Below are 11,891 nucleotides of genomic sequence, written 5' to 3'. Positions count from 1 at the left end.
GACAACCATTCACTTGTCACTAAAAGAAGTGCTATAGCCTGCAGAATTAGAAGTGAAGGAACACGATTGAAACACCAGGGGGCAGGCTGTGATTGAATATGCACTATTTGCACAAACCTGGCATTCACCTGGCAACAAAACGGTAGCCTATTTGGTCATGTTTCTAGTCCTTAAGGGAGTTGTGTGGAGGCACAGCACACTGTCTGGACAACATCCAGTGTTGAGGCTTGTGAGCCATTCCCAATTTTATTACTCCCTGCCTCAGCTTTTTGATGCAAAAGGAAGCTGCACGCGACTTGATTTATAAAGCAGGAGGACATTGATACAGAACAATCTCAGCACTTCAATCTTTCTGTAATCAAGTTTCTTACCACCAGCCTTTGTTCCTCTGTTCCCTGCGGGGCTAGGATCTGTTATTTTCCAGGGGGCGGGGCAGTAGCAAAGGTTTCTGTAGCCTAGTAAAATTGGGGAGGGAAGGACTGAAGTTTAGGTGCTGCTAAGAGGGAGGTAGTCGAAGAATGTACAGAGCGATGGAGATGCACAGATGGAGGAACACAGAGTGCAGAAGCAATCGGCTGCACATTAGGGAAGCCTTGTAGGAGGGTGGGTGGGAGAGAATGGGTTTGAGATGTTTTCGTGTGCAGTGGGTAGCATCACAACAGATAAAAGGCGAAAGCCGGTCGATCTTGATTGCTGGCAGATCAGCTGTTTGTCACGGGCATGTCCAGACAATGATGCTGTAGTCTCCTTTGGTTAAACTGGTAAGAATTGCTTTTGTTTTTGAAAATAAAACGGGTTCATGGCACTCTAGAGATGTAGCAAAACTTATCCCAGCATAAGCTTAAGAGTCAAAGTTCCTTTCATCAGAGGAATGGCATGTGCAGCCATAAGGCTGATGCATTTATATTATAATATATATATTATATTGTATTAAGAGCTACAAATAAGAGAAAGCCGTATGGAAGAGCGGTGTTGCAAAGAAAGGCCAGTTAAAAACAACATGCGGTCAAGACACGATCAAGAAGCAATGCAGCTGTTTTGAGAGGCAAATGTGCAACTTTTGTGCAATCTTAATTTACGAGGATGGAGGGCTACACCCAAGGCTATGTTATACGGTTGCCAGCTCCAGGTTGGAAAATTCCTGGAGATTTGGGGGTACAGCCTTGAGAACAGGGTCTGCAGAGGGGAGGAACCCCAAGAAGGTATAATGCCATTGAGTCCAGCCTCCAACACAGCCTATTCCTCCAGGGGAAGTGATCTCTTGTAGTCTGGAGATCAACTGTAATTCCAGGAGACATTCAGGCCCCATCAGGAGGCCAGTGGCAAACCTTTGTGCCTGCAAGTGTCCAACTCACCCAGGAACTGTAGTTGTAGATGAGAACTCGGAGCTATAGTTTCCAGGGTTCACCAAAGACAAAGGTGGGAATTCTTGCTAAGTAACCAATCGTGAACACTGTGCATCCTCTTCCACTCTCCACTGAGTGGTTTTATTTTTATTAATGTGGTTGTTATCCCATCTTTTGAGAAGCTGAGTGCAACACACACAGTACTCCTTTTTTTATCCTGACAACAACCATGTGAAGTAGGCTGATAGACAGTGAGTCGCCTATGGTCACCCCGCCCATTAACTTTACAGCAGAGTGCAAATTTGAACCGACGGTCTCCTAGTCCAACCAGTATATCAGATGAAGGGGAGTTGATCTTGGTGTGGTCTACATATGCAGCAAAATGAAGTGGTGAAGTCCTAAAGCTGTAAAAAGGTAAAGGTAGTCCCCTGTGCAAGCACCAGTGGTTTCCAGCTCTGGGGTGAAGTCGCATCATGACATTTTCACGGCAGACTTTTTTACATGGTGGATTGCAATTGCCTTCCTCAGTCATCTACACTTTTCCCCCAGCAAGCTGGGTACTCATTTTACTGACCTCGAAGGATGGAAGGCTGAGTCAACCTTGAGCTGACTACCTGAACTCAGCTCCTGCCAGATCAAACATGAGGTCGTGAGCAGAGAGCTTGGACAGCAGTACTGCAGCTTTAGCACTCTGCGTCATGGGGCTTCTCCTAAAGCTGTACACTAGACTATACCACTTCAGTTTAGGATTACCATTTTAAAGGGTCCATTGCATAAAAAGTTTCTTGCCTGATGAGAAGTCGTTTGGTAGGGAGAATGATGGCTAGGCCTCATCTGTCTTGGTTGTTTTCTACTTGGAAGGGTTTTCTCAAGCCATATCCCACATAGCCAAGCTATTGAGGGCACCATCAAGGCAGGATTCTTCAGGCACTCCTGTGCTGTTTCACATATGCTGAGGAAGATCCAGGGCTCCCTTGCTGGTACACAGGGCTTTTTTTTTTTTTTGAGCAGGAATGCACAGGAACGCAGTTCCGGTTGGCTTGATGTCAAAGGGTGTGGCCTAATATGCAAATAAGTTCCTGCTGGGCTTTTTCTACAAAGAAAGCCCTACTGATACAGGATGTTCCTGCCTGGTGGAGATGCGTTCTGAGGACGTTGGAGCATCCACTCACCCAAGTAGACTCCATGTGCTGCTGACCTTCCTTGAAAGCTATTATTGTCCAATGCCCAAGATGGTGGACTTCTCTCTCGTGAAGAACATCATACAGTTCTTGAAGCCCTTGGGCGAGATGATTCAGATGCTGATACTAGTCTTGGCACAATCGCTCTTTTGTTGACAATCTTCCATGGTCACTTCAGGAAACAGGAACACAGGGCTTTTTTTGAGCAGGAATGCAGCTCTGGCTGGCTTGGCATCAGGGAGTGTGGCTTAATATGCAAATGAGTTCCTGTTGGGCTTTTTCTAAAAAAAAAAAAGCCCTGCAGGAACACAGTATTTCATGACCAGATAAGTGGGTGCTTATCTTGCCATTAGGCTTCCTTGCAACCACTAACCACCCAAGCCATATTTCTGCCCCCTTCCCAAATTCAGGGACACCTGAAACAGCTTTCTGGGGGTTGACACAGGCAGTAATGATTAGGACATCTGCCTCTTCCCAGATGTCCCATTAGGAATCCCTGTCAGTTATTTATTAATTAAAATATCTGTGCCCCACTTTTCCTCATAGTTCAAGACTGCTTACAGTAGCAGCTTAAAACATCTCCCCTTAAAAACCAAAATTATCAAACCCCAAATCTCTCCCTTGCTACATGCCTACTATTCAAACTCCTTCAAAAGCCCCAGCAAACAGGCAGGTCTTGCAGGAGCCACGATGGAAAAGACCAGGGCTCTTGGTGATGTCAGACAGGCCACCCTTAGCGGTGGACTAGCCAACCGATGGCTGCTTGACAAATGCAGTTAGTGCACAGGGACATATAGGAGGAAACAGTTCCTGGCTACGCAAGCTCCCAGAGACTGGAAGCTCTGATAGATGGACGAGCGGAGAGTACAACAAAGGCTGCTATGCTGGTAGCATCCAGAATACAAAAGTAATACAAGAGGTGGGGGCACGGCTTTTTTTTTTAGCAGAAATGCACAGAAACACAGTTCCGGCTGGCTTGGCATTAGGGGGTGTGACCTAATATGCAAATTAGTTCCTGCTGAGCTTTTTCTACAAAAAAAGCCCTGGGTGGAGGCATAAGGATATCGTGCAATGCTTCCTCCCCCAAAATTAATCTCATATTCCCACATAGAGAGAAGTATTTGTGGCTGTTTTCTATACCACCTACTATCACTGATGGACAGACTCGAGTGGCTCTTTGGCAAAGTTAGATTCCCTGTTTGGAGGTCAATCTCCATACAAGTATTCATTCTGTAAAAATTTTTCCATGTCTATTCTGTCAGAAATTCTTAAAACACAAAGAACAAGCAGCTTGAAGAACAGATCATGGATCTAAGTGCATGAATATCTTGGCCATTTTATGTTGATTATGAGATTTTTGAAGAGGATTCTGAAGAGCCTGCTGAAGAGTTGTGGCAAAGAAGAGGAGCTGAGGACTTCAGTAAAGTACAGAGCGTCACGTTCGAGGAGTGTGTGGGGGAGGGGGGAAGTGCGTTTTCACGTATATATCCAAATAACGGAGGGCAAGGCAGTCTCTCAGCATGACTTGGCTAAACTAGAAGTTACTGTCTGAACCTGTTTCTTATGCTCTTGCGTATCAAAATGATGACACACAGCAAGTTTTTCTCTATTGCTCTCCCCCCTCCCAGTTTTCAGTATACCCAGACCAGCCATTTTGCTACTCCAGTGAGAAAGGAAATCCTACAGGATCTGGGGACTGAAGTCCTCTGCATTATTTCTCAATATGGGGAAAAGGTCCTTGAAGGGTAGTGTTATGGATCGTTTTCGTCTCACCAAGAAAACGCCAAGACACGGAGGTCAGCAGCAAGCAAGTTTTAATCGGAATACATGTCTGCAGGCATGGAGAGAAGGCACCCAGGGTGCGGTCTCTGAAGTCTGTGTCACAGTACAGCTCAATTTAAGGCTCGCGACGCTACGCCCCTCTCTGTCCTTCTGGCCTATCCTGGCCGACGCGGAAGGCTCACATTCTACCTATCACTGACACTGATTGTTCACCATATCCTTATATGGGCATACCTCGACCCTGTCTTTGCGCATGGCTAATAGCAGAAGAAGGAAATAAACTATTTACAGCTCTTCATGGCGCTTTTACGGCCGGGTGTTTCCTTTTGAGTGTGGTGCACAAAAGACCTAACTGTTTCCACAACAGTAGGCCAACTGCCAGTATGGTATAACAGTCCACAGTGCTGACCTACAAGCAGGAAAACTTGTGTTCAAATTCTCATTCTTACACAAAAACTCACTGGGTGGCCTTGTGGTAGTCAGCCTCTCTGCCTAATCTATTTTACAAGATTCAAAAGGTAAAATAATAAAGAGAGACTTATGTTACATGACCTTAGGCCTTTGTACTAAAATATAGATCTAGAATTATAGAAAGAGATGCTTGAGGGGGGAAAGATAAACATGAAGCATGTGTACAACTTCTACAAAAACTTGGTTTCTGTTTCATTCCCGCTGCCCTGAACTGTTTTTCCTCACAAGATCCACTAAAGACTCCTGATTGTGACCTTTCTCAGCTGATATTTTAGTTTCTTCAATTGTAATTCTGGTACTCAATATTTAGCTCAAGCATTTTAAAGATCCATGAAGAAATACAAAAAAATACTAAAAGTGAACTTCGCAATGAGTCAAAAAATATGCTATTAAATATATTACCGTCTAATGTACCAAAAATTCATAATGTACTATTTAAATACATGGTGACTGTGGCAAGAGTGGTATTTGCATCTAAATGGAAAACTGGAATATGCCCAGAATTGATTGGAAAAACAAATTAACTGAACATATGACAATGGCAAAGCTAACATGAATCCAAGTTTCAAGAAAAATAGAATGTATTTTTTGCATAGATTAATCAAATTTAGACTGGAAAGCTTTAAAGACTAAAATAAGAATAAAATGATAAAGTCCAAAAGGCTTAAAAGACAGAGCTGAGTAACATATGTTTACTCAGTTTAAGCCTATAACGACCCAAGGTCAGAAATGTTAGGAATGAAAATCAAACTATATGTAGATCAGATCAAAACAAAAGTATATAAGTAATTTATGTTTAACAATGTAAGATCTGTTTAACAATTTTATAGATAGAAAAGTTATTAGTCACAGTTCATTAGACAATACTGATGATGCTTATAAATGATGGGTTTTCTTCGCATGGATTTTTGTGCTACTGTCAACCAAAACATGACTGTTTATGTATAAATGAAACACTGTGGTATTTCTGTCCTATCTTTCTCAGTGTTTGTATGTTTACACAAATATATATATATATATATATATACATATATACATACACACACACATTTTGGCAGAAAGAGTAATTTCTGGCCCTCTTCCAAAAGATGGTTGTCCCGCGCATGATGCTTTTGAGTAACATCATGCAACACTTACATTTATTGTGTGTTTTGTAATAGTGCCCACTTTACTTAATAGCACTACCTTCCAACAACAATCACTGTTTGACAAAATATTTATTTTCAGAACTGCAAAATATCTTTTGAAGATCATATATGCCCCTGCTGTAATGAATGGATAGAATCTTTAGTGCATGTCCTATATCAGGGTTTCCCAAACTTTTTCACCCTGTGCCCCAGTTATTTTTACACTGCTCCTTCCTGGACCCCTAAATTTGGTGATGGAACCAGGAGACTTTGGGGGTGGAGCCGGGAGACAGGAAATGATGTCTCCCCACCTGGCGGGGATACTGCAAAGGCAGGTGATCTGCCTCCCTGCCCCCATTTAAACACTGCGCTAAGGGTGTTTAAATGGGGAGGGAAGCCCAGGAGCTGCCTTTGCTGTCTCCCCACCTGGTGGGGAGAGGGCAAAAGCAGGCGATCTGCCTCTTCCCCCCATTTAAACACCCTGCCGGGGAGGGAAGCCCAAGAACTGCCTTTACAATCTCCCTGCCTCACAGGGAGACTGCAAAGGCAGGCGATTTGCCTCTCCCCACATTTAAACACCTCATTGGGTGTTTAAATGGGGAGGGGAGCCTGCAAGCTGCCTTTGCCGTCTCCCCGTGACCCGGTATTGAGAGGTCCAGGACAGGTTATTTGGACTGAATCAACTGCTGTTTTAAAAAATGCAACGGACTGGTTTACACTTTCCAAAAAACTAGTGTTCACTGGGGAACCTGCTTGGGATGAGCCAGGATATTCCTGCACACGGCTTTTTTGGTAGAAAAAGCCCAGAACTCATTTGCATATTAGGCCATGCCCCCTGAAGCCAAGCCAGCAGGAAGTGCATTTCTGTGTGTTCCTGCTCAAAAAAAGCCCTGCTCCTGTGTATGTAAGAAAGAAAGGGAAAACAGAATTATTGTGTGGCAACTACAGAAAGTGAGTGTGCAGAAGGAAATGTAGCATTTGCTGCAGCTTTGAATAACTTCCCACCTCATAAGGTTGTGAAAGACTCTAAAGATGGGCTGGGGATCACTTGAGGCAGACTAATTACTTCTTAGCGCACTCTTTTGTATTCACAATGAGGATTAGGATTGCCCTGGGAGTCTCTCTTGTAGATTTCAGAGTTGCACAGAAGGGGGGGGGGAGGGGCACAATGCCAAACAAGCTGTGGTGAAACAGGATGCACATGGCAGTCTTTTCTTTTCTTTGCAACTGTTAAAGTCACAGGAGCCCTCTTGGGTTCTGGCAACACTTTTCAGGACAGCAAGGTAATCTCCAATTCTTCACTCTGTTCCTTTTCTTCATGCTTATGGAACAACAACAAAAAAAAAGGGGGGGTGATACTTTTGTGTTGCTAATCATGAGCACTAAACCAATGTGGGAATTTTAATTCCAGAAATACCAATCTGAATAAACCTCCGTTGGCAGTTGGAGGGGAAGAAGGAAACCCCATGACAGCACTGCAGAGCCTCTGTCCTAGTGCAGAGGTGATTAGATCTAACCTACAGGGGCAGTTTTACGGAAATCTTTGTCAATCATTTGCTAAAAGACAATGTAGAATTAAGAGCCATGCTGCTTGGGCTCACAGAGCTCAGGTTCTCAAGCTCTGGCAACCTGAGGACTCTTTGTTTTCAGAATGAAAAAGTTGCAAACCTCCATGGTCTCCTTTCCCTCCTTGAGAAGCACCTAACAGAACAGCTGTTCCAAACCATATGCAAGTCACCTATACCCAGGGGAGGCTTCCATCCTTCCATTTCCCAAGATGAGTCATATCCTGTTGTGAGTTCCATGCTGGGTATTTCCCAGGCATTTTTTTTAAAAAAGGTAAAGGTAGTCCCCTGTGCAAGCACCAGTCGTTTGGGTAATGCTGCTTTCACGGCAGACTTCTTACAGGGTGCCTTCCCCAGGCATCTACACTTCCCCCCAGCAAGCTGGGTACTCGTTTTACCCACCTCAGAAGGATGGAAGGCTGAGTCAACCTGGAGCCCGCTACCTGAACCCAGATTCCACCAGGATCAAATTCAGGTCGTGAGCAGAGCTTAGGACTGCAGCTTTACCACTCTGTGCCACAGGGCTCTTATCATTCCCAGGCATGCATGGGGCTAATTTAGATCCGACCATGGCACCCAGGTGCTTAACCCCTCCCCTCCATGCCATTTTCCCAACCCCGAATGACCTCCAGAGTGCCATACTTTGCAACCCACAGCTGAAATTGTGTGTACTAATGGAACACATGCAGTTTACCCAAGCGTGGCTCCCTGGTCCTGATTGAGATTGGCCCACAACAGGCCTGGGAATTTAGTTCCTAGCATGGAATTTGCAGCAGTCTGATTTTGAGGCTCTGGGGACCACATGAGGAAAACATCATGCATAGTTAGTCCCTGAGACCCTTATCCACTGCTCTATATCAAACCTACAAAAATTGCCTTTATCTTCTCCGTGTGGTCTGCAAGATCAGGTCAAAGAACAGTTGACTCGAGGATACAGAAGTCTGATTTTCATTTCAATCAATCTCACCCCTGGATTGGAAGGCACTTTGCATCAAGGGAAGAAGAAAGCTTCCTTATTGGTTAATAACTTCAGCAAAGAAACTGGCTTAACAGATGGGAAGGGGCTTGGAAAAACTTTGAGCTTTAAAAAAAAATGGGGGGGAGAGACCAGCATTACTCAAAACCAATACTCCCTCTAAGCCATGGTGTCTTGTGAGCAAGAATTCCACTTTGTGAGCTACTGGAATTAAAGTGAGCTATTGATTAAATTAGTTTGCTCTGGGGCCACCTTTCCTGAGCTAAGACAAAAATGTGTGAGCCAGACGCTAAAAAACTGTGAGCTAGCTCACACTAACTCAGCTTAGAGGGAACATTGCTCAAAACCTATATTTCTGCCATTTACTACTGAAGCTTTAAGTTACACCAGATTGGACCTTTGGTCCACCAAGGTCAGCATCATCTAATCAGACTGGCAGCAGCTTCTCATCCTGTACTGCCCAGTCCTTTTAACCTGAGATGCTGGAGATTTAACCTGGGACTTTCTGCATGCTGTACCTCTGAACCACAACCCCTATGTACATGAAGTAGTGTCACTCTCTGCCTACAGTGAAACTCTCTGCATTGGAAAACAGAGCAATTCAATTTCAATAATCAATCAATTTCAATTTATACCCAAAGTAACTATGACTACTGTATAAGGCCTGTATGTCTTTAGTGTTATCCAACTAATCAGAGGTCCTAGGGCTGGGCTGCTGGATCCGGGTAACCAATGAACGTGGTTTCTGGTCAGTGCTCCCCAGTGAAACAGACTGCAATTGGTGGTTGATCTATGAACTCCTGCTCTTTTAAAGAGTGGGAGGCTGATCTTGTCCTCCTTCCCAGTGAACAGACCTTGCCCCCATCCTGAGAAAACTGAGGGGGGGGGGCTTCATAATTTTTTAAACTGCTAAGTAAATTTACCATCTGAATAGCACCAACATATTAATATTAATTTATTGTTTTTAGAATTTTAATAGTTTTTAATTATCTGTAGGTTTATATTGTTAGTTATAACTCAATGTATGTATTGAATTTTTGTTGTTAGCCGCCCTGAGCCTGCTTCGGCGGGGAGGGCGGGATATAAATAAAATGTGAACAAAATAAAATGTGAATGAATCATTTTCACATTAGGCATATGGCTTGGGGACCCCCCTGCAGGACCCAGGAGACTCCAGACTCCAATTTGAGAGACGCTGCATACAGGGCCATTCCCTGCTCTGCATGTTGCCAAGATACAGTGGCTGTGATAAAGGAACCAGGCCCAGGCAGCATAGGGGATAAGAAACACCTTTGGAGCTCTCTGTACCAGCGCCAAATGAGAAAATGCAAAAATAGGAGACAGAGCCTTTGGATGTGGGGAAATCCCTTTATTATATGGAAGACACAGCAGAAGCTCACACACCTCCCCCAGCCAGAATGATTTAAAAACAGAGCTGGAAAGGGACAACCAGCAATAGTTTAAGACTCAGCCTTGATTGTCAACGTGAAAATGGTCTCCTCTCTTAAAAATATACTGACACTACTGGAAGGCGGCCCCACTCTGCCCACCCCTTCCTACCACAACACGCCTACACCAAGTGGCAACTGACAACCTTATTTGGACACAGTGTACAAAAATATCAAAATTAAACAGGTTTGAATGCTTTAAGCAGAACTCAAATTCAAGCCCTTCCTTCATCCTTATAAATGTTAAAATCATTTGACAAATAGGACAAACGACCCTTCTTGCATTCTGTGGCCCTTTAAGCCATTCTTCATGGTTTCCCCTTCTTTCCCTGTATTATGTATGCATTTCTTTTGAGGTTTCAGTTCATGCATCCGACAAAATGGGCTCCAGCCCACGAAAGTTTACATTTCCAGAACTATGCTAGTCTTTAAGGCGCCACAATGCTCTTTTTTGGTTTTGCTGGAAAGAGAAGATGCGTATACAAACAGCATGCATGTGATCTAGCTATATATCACATTCATATTGCTGTCAGAGAATTTCTCCCTTCTTTGAGACCTACATAATGAAAACCAATGATGTCTTCTCCCATTGCCGCACCTGAGGGCAAAGACAGTCATGCAACCCTTGGGAGACCAGCAGGTCACTGGGATTTCAGTCTCACGCAGCCAGCGGCAAACATTAACTGGAACAAAAGGACTACCTTTCTCTCATCCCACATGCACACACGTGCCAATAGCACCAGCGCAACATCTTCGCTCCAGTGCGGCAAGAAGGAAGAGTCAGGTACAGAGGTGACTTCCTCGGGAGTCAAATAAGACTTTATTACATGCAGCAGCTTAAATTGCCCAAACTAACCTGAGCTTGGCCCTGGGTAGTACCCGAATGGGAGACCACCAGGGTTGCTATGCAGAGGAAGACAATGGCCAGTCACCTCTTGCCTTGAAAAGCCTACTCAGTTGCCAAGCTGCTGCCTGACAGCACTTAATGTTCACATGCAGCAAGAGGAGATACACAGATGCCTTATTTTATTCCACCATTCACCATCCTCTTTGCACCCAAGAACTCCTTGTGCCTCATTTGCAGATTTCTGGACTACTAAGTCACTGTAAAGTGTTAGCCCGATAGTAAGAAGACAGCGTGGTCCAGTGGGCACTGCCCCAGATAGTCAGATCATTGCTCCACAAAGCTCAGTGTTGTCTGCTCTACCAGTGGCTCTCCAAGGTTACACCTACAGAGGGTCTCTCCCAGTATCTGTGTCCTGAGCTTCTTTCAACAGGAAATGCCAGAGACTGGATCTGGAACCTTTGCCACCTAAGATACCCACATACACATACCTGTAGAGTACTTGGGACTGATATGAGATCTCCATGTGGACTTCAATTTTCAAAGATTCAGCCCCGGAACCTGCTCTGTGCTATGGGGGGGCCTAGCTCTGGGACAGGTGTAGCAACAATATAGAGAAGCGCCTCTGGGCCATTCACAACCTAATGTGTGGCTTCTGCATATGTCAAAACATCTTTATGAAGTTGTATGCTAATTTACTTTCACCAATGTGGAGATCTGTCACTATATATAATGAACTGTCAACTTCCATTTTAATGTACCTGAGGAAGTGTACTTGCACACAAAAGCTTGAATACCTTGAATAAAACTTTGTTGGTCTTAAAAGTGCCACTGGACTCTAACTTTGTTCTAATGTGTTGCCTGCACTGTAAATTTGGCCAAGACCACACACTTTGTCTTTCAGACTCTCTGTTCTCTTCAAGACAGGAACAAAGAAGAACCTATTGTGCAGCACAGTCTTTTAGGCAAAATGTAAAGCATACAGCAAGCATTTCAAAGTGCTATAGAAATTACTCAGGGGGAGGAAAAAACCCTGCTCCCAACAGGAGAGCAAGGGATGTTTCAAAACCCATCTCGCTCTAAATGCAAAAGATTCATTGCTTTGTGCCACTCTCATTTCAATGTAAACAGCCTTGTAAGGAACCACTCAT

This window comes from Heteronotia binoei, chromosome 15 (genome assembly GCF_032191835.1).
Source record: "Heteronotia binoei isolate CCM8104 ecotype False Entrance Well chromosome 15, APGP_CSIRO_Hbin_v1, whole genome shotgun sequence".
NCBI lineage: Eukaryota > Metazoa > Chordata > Lepidosauria > Squamata > Gekkonidae > Heteronotia > Heteronotia binoei.
This window is presented reverse-complemented; position numbering follows the sequence as displayed.